The sequence below is a fragment of the Papio anubis genome, chromosome 1 (genome assembly GCF_008728515.1).
Source record: "Papio anubis isolate 15944 chromosome 1, Panubis1.0, whole genome shotgun sequence".
Classification (NCBI taxonomy): Eukaryota; Metazoa; Chordata; class Mammalia; order Primates; family Cercopithecidae; genus Papio; species Papio anubis.
In genome coordinates, this window is record NC_044976.1 from 21,292,951 (window position 1) to 21,318,918 (window position 25,968).

The 25,968-nt window shown below is 42.1% G+C and overlaps 1 protein-coding gene across 10 annotated transcripts in view; it reads right to left on the minus strand.

Annotated features, from left to right (window-relative positions):
• LUZP1 (leucine zipper protein 1) overlaps positions 1–25,968 on the minus strand; it is a 95,892-nt gene that overhangs the window by 23,567 nt on the left and 46,357 nt on the right. For 4 of the 10 annotated variants that reach the window (XM_017958072.3, XM_017958056.3, XM_017958081.3 and 1 more), the window contains exons 2-3: positions 1,188–1,253; positions 625–730 (exon numbers count right to left, since the gene is read on the minus strand). The gene's annotated coding sequence lies outside the window, so the exon portion shown is untranslated. Of the gene's footprint in view, positions 1–624; positions 731–1,187; positions 2,427–8,741; positions 9,452–25,968 lie in introns of those variants that run through there. The other 6 variants (XM_009201501.4, XM_017958095.2, XM_017958088.3 and 3 more) reach the window with 4 other exon arrangements.

Genomic DNA, 25,968 nt, shown 5'->3' on the forward strand with positions numbered 1-25,968 from the left:
GAAAATATAGAGACCCAGTCTCTACAAAAAAATTAGCTGGGCATAGTGGTGCCCACCTGTAGTCCCAGTTACTCGGGAGGCTGGGGTGGGAGGCTCACCTGAGCCCAGGAAGTCAAGGCTGCAGTGAGCCATGATCATGCCACCGCCCTCCAGCCTGGGCAATGGGAGTGAGACCCAGTCTCAGAAAAAAAGGAAAGAAAGTAACACAGGTTTGAAACCTAGTTCTACTACTTGTGTGAACTTGGAAGAGTTATTTAACCTCTCTAAGCTTGTTTCCTTGTGGTGATGACAACAGTACTTACTTCATAGGGTTGGTAGGGAGCTAACATGTCCAACAGGACTGCGCCCGACATAGAGTAAATATTCAATAAATGGTAGCTACTTCTTAAGGATGGCCTACTTCTTTTGGTTGCTGACCTCATGCAAGGATTTTTCACCCTCATCAGGTTGACTGGTTGGTTAAAGGAGAAAACATGTAAAGTACTCAGCATAGTATTTGGTTCATAATAGGCCATCACAAATACTGACTTTCCTCCTCACTTCCAGTAGTGGCAAAATTATAGTGGCTTCAGAAACCACCCAATCCTATTGGTATGCCCGGGTTTCACTGTACAACATACTTACCATTTAGGCAATTCAAGCTTTCCGTCAATACTTCTGGCGGCTCTCCCTTTGCTTGCAGTTTTGGAAACAGTCACTCACTATCTTTCAAAGACAGTTGTCTCTTGACCTGGATAGAATATAAACAGAATGCAAGAGATAGGTAATGCATGAATCATACCAAGACTGAGCTGACCCAGAGGGTTGTCCCAAAGACTTTTACATATAATTCACTGTCAGCAAGGGGCCAGAGTAAAACCTGCATCTAGATCCTGACACTAAAGGAAACTGGCTAAGCTGGCTATGTCTCTCTCAGGAAAGTCAAGAAAGAATTTGGCTGTAGGAGACTTCCCCTTCCCTATAAGATGATACGGTCCTAGGGTAGAACCCACTGTCTTTGCTTAAATTAAAACACCTAAACATTCCTCAACAGTCTAAAAATGTATATGACATCTTACAGCTAGGAAGCATCTCAGAAATCAACTACAGGTTGAGCATCCCTAATCTGAAAATCCCAGATTCAAAATGCTCCAAAATCTGAAACGTTTTGAGTGCCCACATGACTCCACAAGTGGAAAATTCCATACCTGATCTCATGTGATAGGTCGCAGTCAAAACACAGGCAGACAATACTCAGGTTTATTCAATGTCCCCTGGAGAAAAATAAAATTACCTTCAGGCTCTATAAGGTGTATAGGAAACATAAATGAATTTCATGTTTAGACTTCGGTCTTATCCCAAGACATGTCACTATATACATGCAAATATTTTTTTTAAAAATCTGAAATCTAAAACACTTCTGGTCCCAGGGATTTCAGATAGGGGATACTCAACCTTCAGTTAAATGTCCTTGTTTTACGGAAGGAAACTAAAACTTGGTAGTGAGTCACGCAATTATTTAGCAGAAAAGAAAGGATTCTAGTAAAAATATGATGTTCTAGAAGATAGGAAAAAAACATACGTGAGGTATTTACCAACCCTGAGCACTATGCTTTATGTTTTATATAAGACAATAAGAACATAATGTTACCTCTACCTTACAGATAAAGAATCTAAGTTTCAAGAAGTGACTTATCCAAGGTCTTACAGCTTGCTATTAAATGACAGAGTTTAAACTCAAGTCTGTCTGACTTTGAAAGTCCTTTCACCATGCTGGTTCTCATTTTGTTGCCTTCTAGACTCGGTCCTCAAAAGAGCCCTGAACCACCCAATATCGATTAGAACTAAAAATAGAGCTTCTTTGTCTGCAAACTTACCCTCTAGTTTTGTAACAAGCAGCCTTCTATAGGAGAGCTGAAAAGCCTACCATCCCATTGAATCTTACCCCTAAAATCAGAGAAGAGCTACTAGAGATGGAAAATCTGGGTCAAACTTCTTGTGTTTCTCACTTACTCTTGAGGAAAATGGAAAGGTAGCTTCTAAGCTAGTGCTAAACCTAAAGCTTTCGTACATGATCTTACATTCAAACTATCCTCCCTTCTTTCATCACAACTGCCTCCCCTGCACATCCCTGCAAGCCACCTTGTGACTGCCTTCCAAGACTATTGGTCCCTTCAATCCAACTTCCACACCTCCAGCAAAACACGCACGCAGGTGCGCGCACACACAAACACACATGCACCTGCGTGTGCGCACACACACACGAATCCATCCCTGCCTCTTCCTAGAGAGCAAAAAGGCTAGAATGAAGATGGACAAATAATGAGAGTTTTTAAAAATAGTTTAAAAGATGAGGGGAACAGGAGGAACTCAAGCCTCAAGCCAATAAAATTTGGAAAAAAAATTTTTTTGTAGTAATGAGGTCTCACTATGTCGCCCAGGCTGGTCTGAAACTCATGACCTCAAGAAATCTTCCCACTTCAGCCTCCCAAACAGAAGAGTTACTGATAGTATCAGGCACAGTGGTTCATGCCTGTAATCCTAGCACTTTGGGAGGTCCAGGCGGGTGGATCACCTGAGGCTAGGAGTTCAAGACCAGCCTGGCCAATATGGTGAAACCTGTCTCTACTAAAAACACAAAAATGAGCTGGGCGTGGTGGCATGTGAATGTAATCCCAGCTACTCAGTAGGCTGAGGCAAGAGATTCACTTCAAGAGGCGCAGTTTGTGGTGAGCCCAGATCGCACCACTGCACTCCAGCCTGGGCGACAGAGTGAGACATTGTCTGGAAAAAAAAAAAAAAAAAAAAGTTACTGATAATAAAAACAGCTAGAAAATAAGTATCAAAAAGGATCTAGGCCAGGCACAGTGGCTCATGCCTATAATCCCAGCACTTTGGGAGGCCAAGGCAGGAGGTTTGCTTGAGCCCAGTTCAAGAACAGCCTTGACAACAAAGCAAGGCCCCCATCTCTACAAAAAAAATTTTTTTAATTAGCTGGGCATGGTGATGCGCACCTCTAGTCCTAGCTACTTGGGAGACTGAGACAGAAGGATCACCTGGAACCCAGGAGTTTGAGGCTGCAGTGAGCCACAATTGTCCTAGTGCACTCCAGCCTAGACGACAGAGTGACATTCTACCTTTAAAAATAATTTTTAAAAGGATCTATACCAAGGCAGTACCCAAGAGATGGCTTAGGTGGATGTGGGGGAAGCTTTAGCTCTCCACCCTCTGCTTTTAAAAAAGAATCAATGGAAGTTAAAGTAAGTGTGATCGGTATTCAAACAGTTTTAGGGCAGTTCCACAGACCTTCTGTCCTGCCCCATCACCACCTGTCTCTTTCCCCCTCCCCACCCACCATAAATACACAACACCCACACACAAACACACACCCACACACACACATACACACACCTTCTTCTGCATAGCCTAAAACCTCTCCTACATAAAAATTCTGAACCCTAAGAAAAGGTCACATAAATCTAGTCTATCTCCCCTAAGGTCTCTGCAGCCCTAACAGTGATAGCAGCACCCCTGCTAAAATCTACTGTCCCAGCACCTACCACCTACTGCCAAATTTGCTGACATGTTACTAAGGCCCAGGGGCTTTTCTCTTCAAAACAAGACAGAATGCACTGCCAAAAGGAAAGAGGAACTCCAGCTAACCCTGATTTGTTTTCAACTGTCTACATTCTCTCCTGTTTCTAAGGGGTAGAAGCAAGCAGCAACTGATTTCTTTCTTCTGAATGCCATTTACTTCTTGCATCCTCAGTGTACTCGCCCTCTGTCCCCAAAACAAGAGGATGACTGTAAACATCCTCAAATTCCTTAGTGATGCCACTTCAGAGAGCTTTCCACCATGACAGACCCATCCTCATCACTTCCCTCAAGCATCTCTTCTGGCACTTATTGTCTGTTGTTACTGTTGGTGGTGACAGCGGTGGTAGTATGTGTGTACGGGTCTGTCTGCCTAGAAGCAGAGATTAAAGGATCCTTACAGATCACAGAGTCCAACCACCTCATTTCCCAGAGGAGCAAGTGAGTCCCAGAGAGGAAACGAGACTTGCCCAAGGTTACAAAACCAGTTCAAGTGAACATTTTTGTCCCCCAAACACTTCAGTAATAGATAAAAATGTCAGTACGAAATTCTGCTTTCAGTATGACCGTCCCACAGACAACAACTATAGTCTGGATAAAACACAAAAACTATCTGAAGTGAACAAGGGCTGGCAGATTTTGAAAATAAGTTGAAAGCTGGAAGAAAGGGCTGACATGGAATGAACTCCCCATTTTTGGAGCTCTGGCCTGAGGCTGGTCGAGCTGAAGTTCCAATTAAAAAACAAACCCTAGGTTTTCTGTCCTGAAGAAACAGCCCAGAGCAGACAGAGATCACGGGAAGTAAGAAAAAAGAGAGCCAGAGAAAGAAGGAGAGTCTCGGGTTCTGTGTGTAAATTCTGCCCAGTCTCTGGCTGAACCCTGAGCCATGCAAGGCAGGCTCAGGCAGGGCAGAATCCAAAGACCTCAGTTAAAGAGAAAAGAACTGAACTGAGATTTGAACTGCCACCCACTGCAGGTGTGAGAGTTTGCAGTTTTGAGTCTGAGTTATTGTCTACTAAACCAAAAACATCAACAGAAACCGAAGTCTCCACAATACAACATTCACAATGTGAAGAATACAATTCCAAATTACATAAAGAACAAGAAAAATCATCTGGGCACAGTGGCTCACGCCTGTAATCCTGGCATTTTGGGAGGCCAAGGCAGAAGGATCATCTGAGCCCAAAGTGTTTTTGAGACCAGCCTGGGCAACACAGTGAGACACTGTCTCTACAAAAAATGAAAATAAATTTAAAAAAAACTAGCCAGGTACGGTGATGCATGCCTGTGGTCCCAGCTACCTGGGAGGCTGAGGCAGGAGGATCACTTCAGCCCAGCAGTCAAGGCTGCTGTGAGCCATGTTCACACCACTGCACTCCAGCCTGGGCAACAGAGAGAGACCTTGTCTCAAAAAACAAAAAAAACAACAAAAAAAACAAAAAAAAACTAGAAAAATTAAACCCATTTGCAAAGGAAAAGACAATCAGCAGAGGGCAACTCCAAGACAACCCAGATGCTGAAAATCTCAGACAAAGATATTAACACAGCTATTATAACTAAGCTGAATGAGGTAAAAGAAAATATTCTCAAGGCCGGACATGGTGGCTCAGGTCTATAATCCCAGCACTTTGGGAGGCCGAGGCGGGCGGATCACGAGATCAGGAGATTCAGACCATTCTGGCCAACATGGTGAAACTCCGTCTCTACTAAAAATACAAAAGTTAGCCGGGTGTTGTGGCGCGCACCTGTAGTCCCAGATACTCGGGAGGCTGAGGCAGGAGAATCGCTTGAATCCGAGAGGCAGAGCTTGCAGTGAGCCAAGATCCAGCTACTGCACTCCAGCCTGGCGACAGAACGAGACTCCATCTCAAAAAAAGAAAAAAAAGAAAGAAAATATGCTCAAAATGAAGGGGAAAAAACAGTAAGTCTCAGAAGAGAAACTGAAAAAAAAAATTTAAGTGGAAATTTTTGAACAGAAACACAGTATTTGAATTTTTTTAATTCACTGAATGGGCTTAAGGACAGAATGGAGATGACACAGGAAAGAGTCAGTGAAACATGGAAGTAGAACAATAGAAATGATTCAAACTAAAACAACTCTGGGTCATTCTCAGTCTCTAGAAAAACTACCCTCAGACCCTTTACTAAAGTATACACAGGGATAATTTTCTGTTATCAGAAAAATTGGTATCAGAGATTCACAGAATAACGGGATCACAGAGTTTTCTAGTGGTCCTAAATTATATAGGAAGTAAAGGGAAAGTAATTTTATTTTTCCCCCTATAATTGCTGAAGTAGCATTCAGGATTGTTGAGGAAAAAAGTCAGGAGGGATTTTAATAGTTTTAACAGTTTTTCTGCCCTGTGCAGTCTCTTCACCAAAAAGCCAACATGATAAACAGGCTGATGGCAGGATGGGGGTGGGGACCAACCAGGGGGTATGGGGCTAAGGAAGTGCCAGCAGCTTGCTATGTATGAGCCAACCTAGGTGGTTTTAAAGGCAGCTGCCCTGAATGCCATCACTGAGTCGCTTCTCACATTCAAGTCACTTCATGTTGGAGTTCAGAACACTCTAGATAAAAGTGGAAGAAAAAACATAAGCTGCAGAAAACATGTCAATTTCTTTAAGGCCTGCCTTTTGCTCACTCCCCTCCTTCCTACCCCACTTGCCAACAAGAAGGAAGGAAGAGAATCCAGAGCCAGTAATCTTTTCTGACTGAAGTGGGAAACTGAGAGTAAGACAACATGCCCTCTAAGTGCAGAGAAACTTGGATGGGGAGTGAGAATCACGGGTGCTGGCCTCTAGTTCTACCACAGACATTGCTGGACCTCAGATATGTCTTTTACACTTTCTGGGTCTCAGTTTCATCAGTCAAACAAAAAGGCCAGACTGAATGATGTTTAGCAATGATACACTATTGTCCTTTCCAGTAACACTATGAATGACATCCCTAACCCTGCTACCTCCATTTGCCCTTGAAGAAACTATAAACAGGTCTGAAAAGACAGAAGTAGAGGCATATCATTTGATTCACTGGAGTACCTCATGTTATATAAATTATTCAAACTTTTTAAATAATTTTCCTTAAGTATTGCATTAATACTTAAATTACATCAATAATAGATATTTCGGTACCTATCTATGATAGAGGACTGCTGTAAAATAATGTCTTTCATCTGAAAGTGCTGCTAATTCTCCCAGAACAACTTTTTAAATCTACATAACCTTTAGGATGAGAAGGCAAAAATACTCTTATATCTTATGATAAGTAAACAAACTAAGGGACCTGTGAGACCTTTTTAGGAAGCTAGTAACAGACAAAACTAGAATCCAGCAATCCCATCTCTATGTGTCAGGTTCTTTTTCACCTTGCCAAAGAAACCTTACCAAAGAGGAGGATAAACAAGACCAGAATTAGAAAGAACTTAAATATTTTTGTGCACTTTGGGAGTGCTTATTAATAAATGATTGATAAAGCTAGCTTGAGGTTAACGTATCTATTTGAAAGCTGGCACTCAAAGAACCAGCTCTGCTACTTAATTTTTTTTTTTTTTTTTTTTTTTTGAGACAAAGTCTTGCTCTGTTGCCCAGGCTGGAGTGCAGGGGCACGATCTCAGCTCACTGCACTCTCCACCTCCCAGGTTCAAGCAATTTTCCTGTCTCAGCCTCCCGAGTAGCTGGGATTACCGGCGCATGCCACCACGCGCAGCGAATTTTTGTATTTTTAGTAGAGATGGGGTTTCACCATGTTGGCCAGGCTGGTCTCAAACTCCTGACCTCAAGTAATCCACCCACCTCAGCCTCCCAAAGTGCTGGGATTACAGGCGTGAGCCACTGCGCCCAGCCCTGCTGTTTCCTTTTCTAACCAGTGGTCTATAATTGAGACTAGGCTTCCTTGCCCATGTTTGTTAAGTTTAGCAACAGAACCACATCTAAAATTGCTATTCACCTGCTGAGAGAAAGCTGGCCAAGGCTAAGCACAGTGCCTCAAGCCTGTAATTCCAACATTTTGGGAAGCTGAGGCAGGAGGATCACTTGAGCCCAGGAGTTTGAGACCAGTCTGGCCAACATAGCAAGACCCTATCTCTCCAAAAATAAAACCAGGCCAGGTACAGTGGCTCATGCCTACAATCCTAGCACTTTGGGAGGCCAAGATGGGAGGATCACTTGAGCTCAGGAGATCGAGACCAGCCTGGGCAATATAGTGAGACCTTGTCTCTAAAAAAAAATTTTTAAATTAGCCAGGTGTGGTGGTGTATGCCTGTAGTCCCAGCTACTCGGGTGGCTGAAGTGGGAGGATGACTTGATCCAGGAGACTGAGGCTGCAGTAAGCCATGACCACACCACTATACTTCAGCGTGGACAGAGTGAGACTCCGTCTCATTGGCCAGGCATGGTATATGCCTGTAGTCCTAGCTACTCAGTAAGCTGAGATGGGAGAATCGCTTGAGCCCAGGTGTTCAAGGTTACAGTAAACTATGGTTTCATCACTGCTGGGTGACAGAGCAAGACCCTGCCTCCAAATAAATAAATGAATGAAAGTTGACCAAATCAGAAGGTGTAAAAAAGTAAAAGACCACTGCGCTGTTAAAAAAAAAAAAAAAAGAGAGAGAGATAGGCAAAGAGAAGAAAAAAGAGAAGAGAAGAGAAAGAAAAGAGAAAAGAAGAAGGGAAGAAAAGAAAAAAAGGAAAAGAAAGAAAAGTTTGCCTATGTGAAAGTGATAAGGAAAACGCAGAGTTGAGGATGGGTTTTGCTGTTATTTTTGTTTAATGAGGGTACTATCCTAGCACTGTCTGTCACATGTACGAGCTGCAAGTCTTAGGAGATGCAAGTCACCCAAAGGTTTCAAATCTTTTTACCTTCACACTCAACTCAGAGAATGTGACTTCCCTTGTACTGACTGTTAAGTGCCCAGAGTATCAATCTAGAAGTTTTTTGTTTTACATGCATCTAATCTCCCTTAGGAGAAATGTATTTCATCTCTCTTAAAATGGAAGATTAAAATGCCCTTCTATATATTTGGTGGTATCAGGAGAAGAATACTAAGCTGTACATATTAGAGAGCCTGAGTGAAAAAGGTTTTCTGCTTTTATTTTAATTTGAAGGCATATTTTACAGGGTCACTATTATTTCTACCCCCATAATAAGTTTCTTTCCATTTTATTACCTCTAGAGAACTTCCCTTTGTTTCTATTCCACACTCTCTCTCCATCCTGCCTGCTGCTCCGGCAACATGCTATAAGGGAAAACCACACATGGTACTGAAAGTCAGATGATCTGGGTTCTACTCTAATTCAGTCACATATTACTTTAAGTGATTAAACTTCACAACCTCAGTTTCCACAACTGTATATAGAGATTACATCTAAACTTCATGGGACTGTTGTAAGGATTATATAAAAATATACATTAAATGCACATAATGCCTGAACTAAAATACACTCTACACTTATTAATTCGATTTTCTTTTCATCACTATTCTGATTATGCCTTACACATTCTTAGTTTCCGCCCCCCGCCCCCCCGGCACATCAGGAAGCCCTAGGGGAAAAAAAACACCTTGAGAAAGTAACTTGCCCAGTTACAGCAGAAATAATTTTAAATAAGTACTAAGAGAGGTGGATAGGTGGGGCCAGAGGTATAGTAAGACAGCATCCAAAAGGGCAGGGAAGATGCCCAAGTCAGAATAATCAGGCTCCCTGCCAGTTCTCTGCCTCCCACCCCTAAGCCCCAAGTTCCTTCTTATAGCTATAACTATGTCTATCTCCTTCTTTTACTAAGTCACACTTGCCAACACTTCTCAAGTCAATGTCTACATTATTAAAAACAAACAGGAGGCTGGGCAAGATGGCTCACGGCTGTAATCCCAGCACTTTGGGAAGCCAAAGCGGACAGATCATGAGGTCAGGAGTTCGAGACCAACCTGGCCAACATGGTGAAACCCCTTCTCTACTAAAAGTACAAAAATTAGCAAGGCATGGTGGTGCATGCCTGTAGTCCCAGCTAATCGGGAAGCTGAGGCAGGAACTTGCTTGAACTCGGGAGGTGGAGGTTGCAGTGAGCTGAGATTGCGCCACTGCACTCTAGCCTGTACGAAACAGCGAGACTCCATCTCAAATAATAATAATAATAATAAATAATAAATAAATTTTTTTAAAAAACAGTCATGGTGGCTTGTGCCTGTAATCCCAGCACTGTGGGAGGTCAAAGTAGGTGGATCACTTGAGGTCAGGAGTTTGAGACTAGCCTGATCAACATGGTGAAATCCCATCTCTACTAAAAATACAAAAATTGGCTAGGCATGGTGGCGCACATCTGTGGTCCCAGCTACTTGGGAGGCTGAGGCAACGAGAATTGCTTGAACCCGGGAGGCGGAGGTTGCGGTGAGCCAAGATCACGCTGCTGCACTCCAGCCTGGGCAAGAGAGCAAGACTCCACCTCAAAAAAAATTAAAATTAAAATTAAAACTCAATCACATTCACATACCAGGTAGTACAATGGACAGTAGAATCCTGAGTTCTACACATTTGTCTCTCCAACTTACTAGAATAGTTTCCTGATTTGTAAAACAGAAATGACAACGTGTCTTGACTACAAGATTATAAGGACCAAACAGAAGAATGTATGTGAAAGTACTTTGTATACTATGAAACATGGTTACTGTTATAGGTACAGTGAGTCTACCTTTGGCCAGTTTAGGTGTTAAGTTTTACTTTAAAAAGGCCTCAGTTCTACAATACTCTATTTCTGTGATCCAAGGCTGCCTATTTCCAGCTCAAGTCCTCTTCTTCCGGGCAGCTGAACATTTTATACTGTCATCCTAATTTCACTTGATTCCCTGATTTTTGCAAGGTTCCTCAAACTTCTCTAACCAAATGGGCTCCATGTCTCCAAAATGGTAAATAAAGACCACTAGAACTGATCACCTCTAACTGTCCTTTTGGTTCTAATATTCTAAGATTCTTGGGCCTATGTTCCCAATGCACTTTGTCTGTATCTCTACTTGAGCAATTTTCTTAGTCTACTTTGCAATACAGGTTTATCTGACACCATCTCCTAAAGAAAAAGCCACAGGTAGGTTGTCCTATGTTGTTTTATATTCCCTGTAGCAATTAACATGGAGCTTTATACACAAGGTACTAAAAAAGTATTAGTTGAATTGACTTGATGCTAATTTCTCATTTTTTTATACTCATCCCTACTACACCATAATTATAGACTACCTTATTCTTTTGTACTGCCATTGGCCTGGTACTGTGTGAAATACACAGTCAATATTTTTTAAGAACCTGATGTGACTAGTTCTTTTTTTGAGACAGGGTATCACTCTGTTGCCCTGTTGCCCAGGCTACGGTGAAGTGGCACAATCGTAGCTCACTGTAACCTCGAACTCCTGGGCTCGAGCAATCCTCCTGCCTTGGCCTCCCGATTAGCTAGGACATAACTGAAAGTGAAAGCAAGTATGACAACTTAGATCTTAGTTTTCATTTTAAAAATAACACTACGGGTGTGACCTTAGGCAAACTGCTTCATTTCTCCAGGCCTCATTAAGATATCTCTTACAACTTTTAAACAAAGTCTGGAGAGGACGTTGAGAGGAATTGGGTAAGAACAAGCCCTTCTGAAAAACCCTAAGTTTATCTCTAGTATAGCACTTATCATTCTGTATTATAATTGTCTACTCGTTACTCTCCTATACCAAACTCTGAGCTCTTGAAAGGCCAGAATTATGTATTTCATCTCTGAATCCAAGCATGTGCACAGAACGTGGCACACAGTAATGGTTCAATGTTCAATGGCCAAACTGCTGAAAATTACAAGTGCCTATACTTACGAAGACTTTTATGTATAAATGGACTTATATAAACTTATAAGAAAGAATAATTCATCTCCCACATGTACAACCCTTTCAAATAACATTAAATAATAGTATTTTTCTTATTATTACCAACTAAAGTCCACGTTTTGTTTTTTGTTGGTAGTTTTATTTTATTTTTTTTAAGACAGGGTCTTGCTCTGTCACCAAAGCTGGAGTGCAGTGGTGCAATCATGGCTCACTGCAGTCTCAACCCCTTGGACTCAAGCAAATCCTCCCACCTCAGCTCCCAGAGTAGCTGGGACTACAGGGATGTGTCACCACAACAAGCTAAGTTTTGTATGTTTTGTAGAGATGGGGTTTCATCATGTTGCCCAGGCTGGTCTCGAACTCCAGAGCTCAAGCAATTCACCCACCTCGGCCTCCCAAAATGCTGGAATTATAGGCATGAGACACGGCACGAGGCTTAGGAAGTCCAATTATTGAACGCCCAGAATAATCTGAAATTTAGGATCCCTAGAAGATATCCTGACAGGAGCCTCAAAAGTGCATGCCTCCCACGCTCTAAATAATATACCTCCATATATATATATATATATATTTGGAGACAGGTCTCACTCTGTCACCCAGGCAGGAGTGCAATAGCACAACCATGGCTTAATGCAGCCTTAACCTCCTGAGCTCAAGAGACCCTCCCACCTCAGCCTCCCAAGTATCTGGGACTGCAGGTGTGTACCAAAATGCCTAGCTAAATTTTTTTATTTTCATTTTTTTGTAGAGACAGGGTCTTGAACTCCTGGCCTTCAAATGATCCTCTTCTCTCGACCTCCCAAAGTGCTAGAATTACAGGCGTGAGCCACTACGCCTGACAATAATACCTAATGCTTATACATTATTTCATAGTTCAAAGCACTTTCACTTCCATTCTCTCAATCCTTAATAATGACCCCATAAGGAGGTATTATCAAATTTATTTTATATATTGAAGAAACTGAGGCTCATATTTTAAATAATTTGCTAGCCTAAGGCAAGCTGATATCAGCTAAAGGAGGGCTTTCATATTTAGTCTCTCTTGCTTCAGTGCCCAAAAGAGGCAGGAACAAGAACACCACCATCTCCACTCCCCTGGCCTGTACAAACAAGGTGGATCAGACCACTATCTGCTATTGCTTTACTGAGCTGACTACCTCTTACGTTTTTCTTGTCTCCATAAAAATTAGCTGCCCAGAGTATTTTTATTATGTCTTAAGCAAAAAATGATACCGGCCCAGGGAGAAAAATCCCCAAGACTACAAACAACCACATTCATAAGCTGCTGGCTTATATCTTTATATACAAAGCTAAAGAAATAAGGGCAAAACCTGCTCCAATGGGGAGTTGTAAACCCTACTGACCAAACAGCCCCTCAGCACTTAGGCAGGTAGTTATACACAGCTAATTTAGTTTGCAATAGTTTTTGTACTTTCTTCAATAATTTGTACTGCCTATTGTTTTCTCCCTACCATTCTAAATGCCTCAAGAGCAAAGGTCACATCTTCTAGTTAATTTACAACTGTTCCTATACAATGACCATATAGCACCCAAACCAAAATTGGTTTTTCTGGCCTGGATATTTATATAAAGTATTACCCAAATTTAAAAATTAAAATACACAGGCTGGGTACAGTGGTTCCTGCCTGTAATCCCAGCACTTGGGAGGCCAAGACAGAAGGATCATTTGAGACCAGGAGCTCAAGACTAGCCTGGGCAACACAGTAAGACCTTGTCTCTATAAAAAATAAAACAAAATTAGTCAGGCATGGTGGCACACACCTGTGGTCCCAGCTACCTGGGAGGCTGAAGTGGGAGGATAGCTTAAGCCTCAGAGGTCAAGCCTACAGGGAGCCAAGATCACGTCACTGCACTCCAGATGACAGAGCAGACCCTGCCTCAAAAATTAAAAAATAGTCTGGGTGTCGTGGCTCATGCCTATAATCTCAGCACTTTGGGAGGCCGAGGCGGGTGGATCACCTGAGGTCAGGAGTTTGAGACCAGCCTGGCCAACATGGCGAAACCCCTCTCTACTAAAAATATAAAAATTAGTTGGGTGTTGGTGGCGCATGCCTATAATGCCAGTTGCTCAGGAGGCTGAGGCAGAATTGCTTGAACCCGGGAAGCAGAGGTTGCGGTGAGCTGAGATCATACCACTGTACTGCACTCTGGGTGACAAAGCAAGACTCTGTCTTAAAAATAAATAATAAATAAATAACAAAAAAAAATTTTAAAGACTTTAAGTAATTGACATTCGTCAACTGAGTAACATTTATAAAATCTACAGTTTCTAATAAAGAAACACCAAAAGACACTTAACACCTACAATGGTGCCAGGCATACATTTGAGTGGGCACTCAATAAAGTTGTGCTGAATGAATGATAACTGAGAGCTTAAAATCCATTAAAAACCACTTAAGGCATAATAAAATATCCAGGACAAAAGCCAAAAGAAATGACTAGAGACTGTCAAGTTAATTGGAAAAATAAGATTCTAAGGTAGTTCACTCAAAGTCATACTTAGGGTACCACAAGTGAACACTCTGGATTTAAGCACCACATTGTACCTACAGCCAGAGTGAATGCATTAGGGCAGTGACTTAGCACGAGGGTTCTCTCTGCTCAGACCAGCAGCATGCAACCAGCAGCAGCTTGCCCCTTCCCCCAGTTAGTCCCCATTACCAACGCCCTGAAGCATAGTCACAGAACTGCAGCAGTTAAGCCAGGCAGTACTAAACGTTAGAAGGAAATGAGCATGCCACCTGACCCTTTTCTGGCACAGGCTAAGCTGATTAGTTTAGGTTATAAACACAACTACAAGATTCCAGCACATTGATGAAATGACTCTTTTCCTACAAACTAAAAATAACCTATTAAAACAGGAGTGCTCCTCAAGTATTTCTGCCCTGCCAGCAACCCAAAGTTCCATTTCCTCAAATCCTTCATTAGTCTAGTCTTATTGGATCCAAGTCTCCACACCTCCCCCATCTTCCCCACTCTTCATCCTAATGCTATGAACACAGTGAAAGACCTAAACTCCTTTCCTAACCTCATGCTTTTAATGTTTCTTTTCCAATAAGCAAACGTGCAGAACTTGCATGGCTCCTGCCTTGTGTAGAGCCACAACTGGAAGACATGCTGAGCTGCAGCAAAGAATAATGAAAAACAAAGGAAAACTGAAGGACAAGATGCAGCATGCTCAGGAAGTCAGCTAAACGCTTTTCATTCAGGCAGGCATAGGAGGAGCCTCACCTACCTAGAATACAGCATAAGGACAAATAGTGTCTAGTACGGAGCTAGACTATACTTTATCACTTCAGAACAAGCCATCAAGCATGTTCCAGAGACAGACTCATGTCCAAAGAGCTTTAGTATCCTATAAGAATCACTAGGCTGGGCCGGGCATGGTGGCTCAAGCCTGTAATCCCAGCACTCTGGGAGGCCGAGACGGGTGGATCACGAGGTCAGCAGATCGAGACCATCCTGGCTAACATGGTGAAACTCCATCTCTACTAAAAAAAAAAAAAAAAAAAAAAACTAGCCGGCCGAGGTGGTGGGCGCCTGTAGTCCCAGCTACTCGGGAGGCTGAGGCAGGAGAATGGCGTAAACCCGGGAGGCAGAGCTTGCAGTGAGCTGAGATCCAGCCACTGCACTCCAGCCTGGGCAACAGAGCGAGACTCCGTCTCAAAAAAAAAAAAAAAAAAAAAAAAAGAATCACTAGGCTGGCAGGGCGAGGTGGCTTACCCCTGTAATCCCAGCACTTTGGAAGGCTGAGGCGGATGGATCCCGAGGTCAGGAGTTCGAGACCAGTCTGACCAACACAGTGAAACTCCATCTCTACTAAAAACACAAAAAGTAGCCGGGTGTGGTGGCACATGCCTGTAATCCCAGCTATTCAGGAGGCTGAGGCAGGAGAATCACTTGAACCCAGGAGGCGGAGGTTGCGGTGAGCCAAAGTCGCACCACTGCACTCCAGCCTGGGCAACAGAGCGAGACTCCAATTCAAAAAAAAGCATCATTAGGCTATCTCAGGGTTGAAGTGACATTTTCAGGGTAAACAAACTCCCATCATTTAAGCCAAATAAATCAAGACTGAATTGCAGACTTTCCAGTCATACAGAGCTGAGAGAAGCTCCTACTCTCTCAGCTTCCCACTACTAGGAAGTGGAAATTCCAAAGAAGCTAGAAAACCCTGTCCTCAGTAGCTCTCCCTGCTCTCAGGCCCTGAGGTAAGCCAGCACTTCCTTTCCAAGGTCAAAAATTAACCATACGCTTTGAACATCCTTGTGCTTTGCAACAGCACCAGGAAAATGCCACAATGCTATGCCACCCTATACAGACCTAAGACATTTGCTATTCTTGGTTATTCCCAAGAGTAGTCACTTGGGATACTCATTAATGTACTTCCTAAAGATCCAACTTTCAAAGTAGTCTTCTCATGCTTATTTTTAACCTTTTACCATCTCTCTTAAAAAAAAAAAAATTCAGATGTCTTGGAGCACTGAAGAAGAAATAAAAAAGAAAAAGAAAACAAAAATTGGCTTATCTATACAATCTACACTCTCAGAAAAATTCCTCCTGAAAAAAAAAAAAAAAAAAAAACCTTGCCCTAAGACCACCCAAAGTACACCATGGTAAAGTTCCAATGTAGAATCATGCTATGAGCAAAAGCAAATGGAAAGCTGCAGCCCTTCATCAAACAGCATTAGAACCTTCCAAGATTTGTGAAATCAAAGAGTATCAGAGATGGAAAGATACTTAGGGTGCAATAATCTAGCCTAGCCTTTCATTTTAAAGACGGGGAAAATAAAGCCCAAAGAGAGGAAGTGGAGTCTTGAAGCAAAGCTAGGACCTAAGTGGCCAGATTCCCAACTCTGGTATCTTCTGCCACATGATACCTCTTCACAAGATTGACTTTAAGGGAGTCAAGTGGCTCAAGAGAGGGTGGGCAGAAGAAAGTAAACATGTGGTACCAAGCAAACAAACCAACTCTCCGTGAATTCTCCCCTGCTGCTTTGTGGTGTGACCCAAGGAGATTTATTCCTCCTCCATATGCCTTAATTTCAAGGGTTTTTATCTTAAATATTACATAATTTTACTAAGAAGCAAGATACAATTATCACTCATGGCTTAATGGGGCCTCCACTATACAGGTGAAGTCAAAAACAATCGACTACTAGAATGGAAAGACTACATGAACCCTAAACAGAAAGAGTAACATCCTTTCAGGGCAAGGGGGTACATTTTTTAAAAAGACTACTCAACTAGATGGCTCCACTGAAGGAATCCACATCATCTGACTTCATATTCTGGTATTTAGACTTCGAGGAAAATAAGTTCACTTTTTTGACTCTTGGTTTCTTTAACAATAAAATGAAAGGTATAGACTTTCATTCATTCTAATGTCCTTTCAAACTCGAAATGACCTAACCTTGACAGGAGCCCTGACAGCACAAAAAAAGCAAGGTACAAAAGTGTTGAGCTTGCCTAGGTTTGGAGGTTTGCCCCATCATTTAAGCCAAATAAATCAAGCTTGAATTGCAGATTTTCCAGTCATACAGAGCTGAGAGAGGGACTCAAATCCTACTACTAGGAAGTGGAAATTCCAAGGAAGCTGGAAAACCCTGTCCTCAGTAGCCCTCCCTGGGAGCTGGCAGATACGCTTGGGTATCTGCTGGCCTAGTCCTACGCATGAGTCCTAGCAGATATGCTTACAACCTGACAATATCAGTGGTCCCGTTAAAATTAAAATGGAGAAAACAGTGCACACTTTCTTCAAAAGTATGCCCACTAAAACGTTGGCTGTGACCCCTGTAAGGATCTAGCTGGACCATCTGCAGATGGTTTAAATTTGCCATTGCTGATTTTTTTCTATCCCCTACCTTGATACCAAGTATTTACTGTCTTATTACTAAGTAAATCATATACTTTCTCAATATCCTCATTCTCTTTGTTTTTCTCTTTCATTTTAAGTGCATGTTAGACATTTAAAGATCTATGAAAAATAAATAAATTCTTAGTAACAGGTAAACAACTAGAATTTTCAACAAACAGGGAAAAAAGTGTTGAGTGTGAGCAAGCTTTTTACTAAAGCACATCAGTCTATACAGTCAATTCAGCATTCTCCGTTCAGAGGCTGCCTCTTCCCAGGGATGTGGCTAATGGTGAAAACAAAATAATGTGAGGAAAGAGGACAAAGGTTTCATTTTCTGCTGTCTCACTGACACATCTTAATATGGAGGACACAGTATATCAGAGATTAAAGCAAGAAGTTAAATCAATGCAAAAGGAAATGCAAGCTCCAACGTCAATTATGAAAAGTAACGACTCTTAAATAAGCAAGTACTTGCCTGCCTGCCTGCCTGTCTGCCTACTAAGACTGGATTAAAGATTATTTCTATCAACAAGGTTACAAACAGTAATTTTCAATTTTTTGTATGGATATACAATTACCTGGGTACTTGTTAAAATTACAGATGCCTCAGTACCATTTTCAAATCTTCTGATTAAGTGGATCTGTTGCAGAGCCCACAGACTGTGCATTCTGATACAGATAGTCCACAGACTATACTTTTTAAAATACTGTGAAGTGTGTACAGGAGGGGGATCATTAGGTCTCCTGGACACATAAATATATGTCTTCTGGAGTGGTATAACTCACAGTAAAATACATGTTCCAAGGATGGCATGCAGGCCAATTTTTAACTGTACCAGACCCACTCCCCTCCCTTCTACCTCCTAAAGCAACTTCTGAAGTCAGTGCTCTCTCTATTCATATAAAGGGCCCTTCTAAATAGTGACTAAAACACACTATGTTGGCTCCTATTTTAGATCCTATTTCAAAACAAGCAAGGCCGGTGTGGAGGCTCATGCTTGTAATCCCAGTACACTGGGAGGATAAGGTAGGAGCATCAGTTGAGCCCAGGAGTTTGGCGCCAGACTGAGCAGCATAGTGAGACCCAACATACTTGCTTCTCCTATTTTACTTCTCTTCATGGTTCTCAGTATTTCCTGAGATTCGTTATATTTTATACTTACTTACACTCTCTATTCCTAGAACCCAGAACGGTACCTGGCATATGACAGATGCTCAACAGAAGTTTAAACAGGAAGAAGGCACCATTTTAGAAAACAAAATAAGTTCTTAGTCTTACACCCTGTTCAGTTTACTGACCATACTGTCAGCTGTACCTTTCATCCTGGATGGCCATTCTTGCTTTTGATGTTTACAGAATTCAGGAAACTGAATATAGGTACCAGCCCAGAGAGGCTCTCTGCTACCTGAGAGCTACTACTATTGTAATGTGCAATTTCTGCCCCAACTGAGCTACAACAGAAGTTTAAATGTCTAGCCTACAGACAGATGTTCCCACATGCCTTAAACTCCACAGGAATGAGTTGTCTTTTACTATGTGAGAAGTAAAATGTAATGTTGGCAAATACCAGTGTGAGAGCTACAAGTTTCAACAAAAGCAGCACACAGTATACTGGCAGCCAAAATCACTTCACTCTATTCTGCATTAGGTCAGCCAAACACTTCCTGTCAAGACTCAGTAACTCTCAGGCCGGGCACGGTGGCTCACGCTTGTAATCCCAGCACTTTGGGAGGCCAAGGCGGGCGGATCACAAGGTCAGAAGATCAAGACCCTCCTGGCTAACGTGGTGAAAACCCATCTCTACTAAAAATACAAAAAATTAGCCGGGCGTGGTGGCGGGCGCCTGTAGTCCCAGCTACTCGGGAGGCTGAGGCATGAAACCGGGAGGCAGAGCTTGCAGTGAGCCGAGATGGCGCCACTGCACTCTAGCCTGGGTGACAGAGCGAGACTCAGTCTCAAAAAAAAAAAAAAAAGACTCAGTAACTCTCACCATACATTTTTGACTATTCATTCATCTATGGGCAGTCACGTCTTATAAAGCACACATTACTAAGTGCTTTATATATATCACCCTATTCCTCAAAATAATTCTGTGTTATTATTCTCATTTTAGAGATTACAAAATTGAAGCTCCAAGGCACTTAGCAATTTGCAACTAATAACTAATTAGCAGGGCTGGGATTTGCATTCAGGTCTACCTGACTTTAAATTCTTGGTTTTTTCACTGTAATAGTTTAATTCTTAAGGCTTCTCCCACCACCTCCCACCCTCTGCACTAAGTCTGGCACATAGAGGACATCTGTTATTTACTGAATCCATGAGAGTTAAAAAGGATAATTTAATTCAAACTCAAGGATCTGTCTAGGATCAAATTCTTCAGCTCCAATTTTAGTTTTGCGTTTTTATTTTTTATTATTATTATTATTTTTTTTTTTTTTGAGACAGAGTCTCACTCTGTTGCCCAGGCTGGAGTGCAGTGGCATGATCTCTGTTCACTGCAAGCTCCGCCTCCCGGGTTCAGGCCATTCTCCTGCCTCAACCTCTTGAGTAGCTGAGGCTACAGGTGCCTGCCTCCATGCCCGGCTAATTTTTTGTATTTTTAGTAGAGACGAAGTTTCTCCGTGTTAGCCAGGATGGTCTTGATCTCCTGACCTCATGATCTGCCCACCTCAGCCTCTCAAAATGTTGGGGTTACAGGCGTGAGCCACCGCACCTGGCCCCGTTTTAGTTTTAAAAAGAAAAAAATTGGCCGCACGCAGTGGCTCATGCCTGTAATCCCAGCACTTTGGGAGGCTGAGGCAGGTGGATCACAAAGTCAGGAGTTCGAGACCAGCTTGACTAACATGGTGAAACCCAGTCTCTACTAAAAATACAAAAATTAGCTGGGCATGGTGGCACGTGCCTGTAATTCCAGCTACTTGGGAGGGTGAGGCAGGAGAATCGCTTGAACCCAGGAGGCAGAGGTTGCAGTGAGCCAAGATCGCACTACTGCACTCCAGCCTGATGACAGAGTGAAACTTTATCTCAAAAAAAAAAAAAAAGAAAGAAAGAAAAAGAAAAAAAAAATTAAGTTCATTCAAGTCGCTTTGAATTTTTTAAAAAGTGGAAAATACAGGTTTTTCAGTTAAAAAAAAAAACTGGATTTATTCCAAAATGGAATCCATTATAACATAATTCATTACTATGGGACTCTGGATATAAAGCAAGTGAAATCATAAAAAGCAGCATAACCTAGTATACTAAGACATGGATGTGAAGTAAAATCTGAATTTATGTATTAAGTTTCAGCTAAAATAGAGATAAATGTACTTGCCTCCCCATCTAACAATCAAATGTGCTAATGCTTATAAAAACACTTCATAAATGTAAAGTGTTATACAAAATTAATTATTAGTGTTAATTGAGCCTTGAAGACAGAATAAATGCCTCTAAGGCCAGCATTATTAAAAGTCCCACCATACTTGGAGCATTACAAGGTAAACATCTTAAACTCAAATTAGTTTACCCTTAAGAAAGAAAGGATGTGGCTTGACCATTACTAATCTTTTTATAATATGTCTAAGTGCTATCTCTCCAATTGGCACTATTAAGCCTCCAATAGCAGAGAACTGGGATATACACCTCAATATATTGTTTCACTTTGAGAAGGATTATAACCCTGGCCTCATTGTGGGAGAGGGACACTGGGTTCTATAACTAGATAATAATTCCCTCCTTTCATGCTAAGGCACTTATCTATGCAGAACATTAGATGTCAGATCTGTAATACTGAGTGATAAAAAATATTCCAGATATTTCTTCCAGCTATAAAAGCTGTGCTTCTTAGGCGGAGCCAATAAACATTAACAGCATAGGCCTATATACTGATTAGTCTTCCCTAAGCTAAAGAGAAAATAAACAGAAAATATTCAACAATCTTAAAAGGCTATATAGCATCAGTCCTAATGAATGTCACAAAGTGCATTTATCAATGACATTGCTGAGACTGACATGAAATAAAATATTTTTAAAGCCAGTGGAATTTGGGTAGATGAGAGAGTGTTTAGAAGCTACTGGGATTGTGTGTATATGGTGGGGCATATTTTAAATAATGATCGAGATAGAAAAATCTCATCATTAGACTCACCATTCTCTTATTTTCAGCCCTCAAAAATTAATGATCATTGCCTTATCAAAACCCAGATTATAAAGATGATAATGAGGCCAGGTGCGGTGGCTCACACCTGTAATCCCAGCACTCTGGGAGGCCAAGGTGGGCAAATCGCCTGACGTCAGGAGTTCAAGACCAGCCTGATCAACATGCAGAAACCCCGTCTCTACTAAAAATACAAAAATTAGCCAGGCATGGAAGCGCATGCCTATAATCCCAGCTACTCAGTAGGCTGAGGCAGGAGAATCGCTTGAACCCGGGAGGCAGAGGATGCAGTGAGCCAAGATCATGCCATTGTACTCCAGCCTGAGCAACAAGAACAAAAACTCCATCTCAAAAATAAATAAATAAATAATAAATAAATAAATAAAAAAGACAATGAGCTTCAGAATCTTGCAACACATTTTAACATCAGTATAGCCTTCTTATAATTCAACATTTCCTCCAACCCATCTCTCAACAAAATCCTCCAACTATTCCACTCCTACTAGAGAAACAAATTCCATCCCATCAAACTTTCCTAAGGAAGTAAGATCACTTAAAAGATTTTCCTCCCCAGTTCATTCATTTTCTGCATCTATCTCTATGTTTATATATGTACCATGTGCCAGAATCACAATTCCACTATATACCTGCAAGTGATCACAGCAGACAATATTATAAATACTATGAATAAATAAGCAGATTTAGAATACAAGTGACTAACACATAAGTAAGATGTATAAAGGGTTATCCACAATAACTACAGATTAGTCTAAATTCCTTAATGCATCACTCAAGGCCCTGGCAAGCTGGAGGTCATCTTTTTCCTTCTAGGGACAGACTGATCTACTCATTTCCGGAAGACAAATTACTTCATGTTTTAACTTTGCCCAGACATTTTTCCTGCCTGGAATGCCCTCTCCAGCTCATCAAATCTATTCAAGAAATTCAATGCTAACCTCTCTTCAGTGGAACCTTTCCACACTCACTATTCTTTAACTCTACCCTTGCTGAAAACCTACTGATATTTGCTATACAAACATATATTACTATGATCGATGTACTGTTCTTTTATACAGGACATGCATAAACATTTGTGTATGTGTTTATGTCATAATACTCCAAGTAAAACACAAAACTCACTGAAGGTGCAGAACTGTATTTCTTTGTATTTTTACCTGTACAATATTATGAATATAACAGTTATCCAATAGAGATATGTTTAAGAAAAAAAATAAAAGAGGGCAAGAGAGGGGGGTATCCTTAGGATCCACCAAGTTAATAGTTTCCTTTTTTTTTTTTTTTTTTTGTAGAGATGGGGTCTCACTATATAGCCCAGTATGGTCTTGAATTCCTAGGCTCAAGCAATCCTCCTACCTCAGCCTGGCAAAGTGCTGGGATTTCAGGCGTGAGCTACCATGCCCAGTCCCTAAATTAAGAGTTTCTTGAAATTAAGTCCTTATCAATGGCCTGAATCCTTCCGTTGTTTTATGGAGCACCATTTGTATTTATCAATGGTTTCCCATCACTTAAAATAAAACTCTACAGAATCTGGTTATTGCCAGCCCTCCTACTTCATCTCCTATCATATTCTACCATTCTCTCTGAGACCTCTCACTCAATGTTTCATATACATACATTGGCCTCCTGTGTCCTCACTTCGGCCAGCTCATTTCCACCTTAAGATCTTTCTACCTGGGGGCGGGGCATGGTGGCTCACACCTGTAATCCCAGCACTTTGGGAGGCCAAGGTGGACAGATCACCTGAGGTCAGGAATTTGAGGCCAGCCTAGGCCAACATGGTGAAACTCCGTCTCTACTAAATACACAAAAATTAGCCAGGCGTGGTGGTAGGCGCTTGTAATCCCAGCTACTAGGGAGGCTGAGGCAGGAGAATCGCTTGAACCCAGGAAGTGGAGGTCATAGTGAGCTGAGATCACCCCCACTGCAACCCAGCCTAGGTGACAGAGTGAGACTCCGTCTCAAAAAAAAAAAAAAGATCTTTCTACTTGGAGCTTCCTCTGCCTTCCCATGGCAGCTACTGCCTCCTAATTCAAGTCACAGTTCAAATATCATTCCTCGGCCGGGCGCGGTGGCTCAAGCCTGTAATCCCAGTACTTTGGGAGGCTGAGGCGGGTGGATCACGAGGTCAGGAGATCGAGACCATCCTGGCTAACATTGTGAAACCCCGTCTCTACTAAAAATACAAAAAACTAGCCGGGCACGGTGGCGGGTGCCTGTAGTCCCAGCTACTCGGAGGCTGAGGCGGGAGAATGGCGTGAACCCAGGAGGCGGAGCTTGCAGTGAGCCGAGATCCCGCCACTGCACTCCAGCCTGGGCGACACAGCGAGACTCCGTCTCAAAAAAAAAAAAAAAAAAAAAAAAAAAAAACAAATATCATTCCTCAGAAATGCCTTAGCTGACAATCCTAGCGAAAGCTGCACTCCTCTCACATTACTTCCTAGTATATGAAACTACTCTTTTTCTCCATCTGTATCTGAAATGATTCTGTTGATGTTTACTACTTGTCTCTCCCAACCAGCATGTAAACTCCATGAAGAGAAGGATTTTGAGTTTTGTTCACCACTGTACCCCAGTGCCTAGCCTGGAATACTAGCTGGTATGCAGAAGGCAGTCAATAAATATTAATTTAAAAAAAAAAAAAAAAGAGTTTGTTTCCTCTCAGCTAATATTGTAGTTCTCCTCAGGAGCCAGAACACTGTTTCCTGCTCCTATTTATTTATTTATTTTATTTTTTGAGATGGAGTCCCACCCTGTCACCCAGGCTGGAGTACAGTGGTGTGATCTCGGCTCACCTCAACCTCTGCCTCCCGGGTTCAAGTGATCCTCTTGCCTCAGCCTCCCAAGTAGCTGGGTTTACAGGCACATGCTATCACACCCAGCTAATTTTTGCATTTTTAGTAGAGACAAGGTTTTGCCATGTTGGCCAGGCTGGTCTCAAACTCCTGACCTCAGGTGATCTGCCCGCCTCTGCCTTCCCAAGTGCTGGGATTACAGGTGGAAGCCAGCACGTCTGGCCCTCCTGCTCCTTTTTAAAAGACAGGGTCTCGGCCAGGCACAGTGGCTCAGGCCTATAATCCCAGCACTTTGGGAGGCTGAGGCAGGCAGATCACCTGAGGTCAGGAGTTCAAGACCAGCCTGACCAACATGGAGAAACCTCATCTCTACTAAAAATACAAAATTAGCCAGGCATGGTGGCACATGCCTATAATCCCAGCAACTCAGGAGGCTGACGCAGGAGAATCACTTGAACCCGGGAGGTGGAGGTTGTAGTGAGCCAAGACCGCGCCATTGCATTCCAGCCTGGGCAACAAGAGCAAAACTCCATCTTTCTTTTTTTTTTATTTTTTTATTTTTTTTAAAAAAAAGGGTTTCACTCTGTGGCCCGGGCTGGAGTGCAGTGGTGTGATCATAGCTCACTGCAGCTCTTACTTTTGGGTTCAAGCAATCCTCTCCCTTCAGCCTCCTGAGTAGCTAGTACAACAGACATCTGCCACCACGCTTGGCTTTTTCTTTTTTTTTTCCGAGACAGAGTCTCGCTCTTATTGCCCAGGTTGGAGCGCAATGGCATGATCTCGGCTCACCGCAACCTTCACCTCCCACGTTCAAGCGATTCTCCTGCCTCAGCCTTCCAAGTAGCTGGGGTTACAGGTGCCTGCCACCACACCTGGCTTATTTTTTGTATTTTTAGTAGAGACGGGGTTTCACCATGTTGGCCCAGGCTGGTCTCAAACTCCTGACCCTCTCAGGTGATCCACCTGCCTTGGCCTCCCAAAGTGCTGGGATTACAAGCACGAGCCACCGCGTCCAGGCCACACCTGGCTTATTTTTAATTTTATTTTTGTAGAGACAGAGTCTCACTATGTTGCCCAAGGTGCTGTTTCCCACCTTTAATCTCCCACAACCTCTAACAGACTAAATGCACTGAAATCACCAAATAACTGCTCAACAAAGGAGGACAGAAATATGGTTATTTCCTTTTCTGGCACACCCCCTCCAGTTACATCTTTTTAAGTCAACAAATATTCATTAAGTACCTACCATGAGTCAGGCAGTGAGCTAGGCATCATTCTAATTTCTTACTTTTTCAATTTGTCATGCTCATCAATGATACTCTGAAAGGTCAAACACCTGGTCATAAGCTAAAGAAGCCTTGACACCACCACCCCCAGTCGATCTCATTTTATTGAACAAAGAAACGCGACTAATTACAGCTACCTTCAGGGCACCATATAAACGTACTAGTTACTCTTTATGTCAGGAGACTACACAGAAAACTTTACTGTCCGATTCTTAATATGCGTCAGTCTCTCATCTACTATTGTTCTTCAAGAGAACGTGTCTTTTAAAAAAAAAAAAAAAACTATAAAAGACATTCCTGAGAAATCTGGCAACATCTGAATATGGGCTGATTAAAAACAAACAATTTTTTAGGTGTGAGAATGGTACAGTGGTTGTGTAGCAGATTATCCTTATTATTTAGGGTGACACATCTGCAGCTTGTTAAATTGTTCAGAAA